Source organism: Lissotriton vulgaris, chromosome 12 (genome assembly GCF_964263255.1).
Source record: "Lissotriton vulgaris chromosome 12, aLisVul1.2, whole genome shotgun sequence".
In the NCBI taxonomy this organism is placed as follows: Eukaryota; Metazoa; Chordata; class Amphibia; order Caudata; family Salamandridae; genus Lissotriton; species Lissotriton vulgaris.
This window is the reverse complement of record NC_141700.1, coordinates 708,900,569-708,901,209: the sequence shown is the minus strand read 5'-3', so window position 1 is coordinate 708,901,209 and position 641 is coordinate 708,900,569.

The following is a 641-nucleotide window of genomic DNA, read 5'->3' as shown; positions in this document are numbered from 1 at the left end:
GGCCCCTATGACCCAGCCAAAACGTACTCACCTTCCCTCCTCAGATCGTATTCACACTGGATAGATATACTGATATATATATATATATATATATGTATATATAAGTCGCACCTAAGGATGGGGAATATACATAGACTTTCTACAATATCTTATTCACATCAGTTGGTCTCGCGGCCACCCCGACCCAGACCGTTCTACCCTAGGGCAGATCTGACACACAATCCGGTGCGTCTACACACGGGCCTGCAGAACCCAATGCTCTCTTCTCCAAATTGTTCGCAATCCGGCGAAACTACGCGCCAGTATCCTCCCTGGCGTTCTCACTTATTCAAGCCACAATCCTGTGGGTATCCACACTGGTAATCCCCCCCAGTGCTCTCATTAACGCCGCATATCAACGACGACCACATTCCTATGAACAGTTATCAGGATAATATCTCAGTTACCTACTCGGAATAAAACTATAATAATGACTTTAAACACGGTTCCAAATTATATGGTGTACTTTCTGTTCTTGGCATCAAAGGTCCACTCACTCCCTCTTTGTTCGATCACCATTTACCTGATCGGGATTACACATCCGTTCACATAAACAACTTTCGACTAGGAGATGCATTCACCGAGATTGAACAGGAACACAA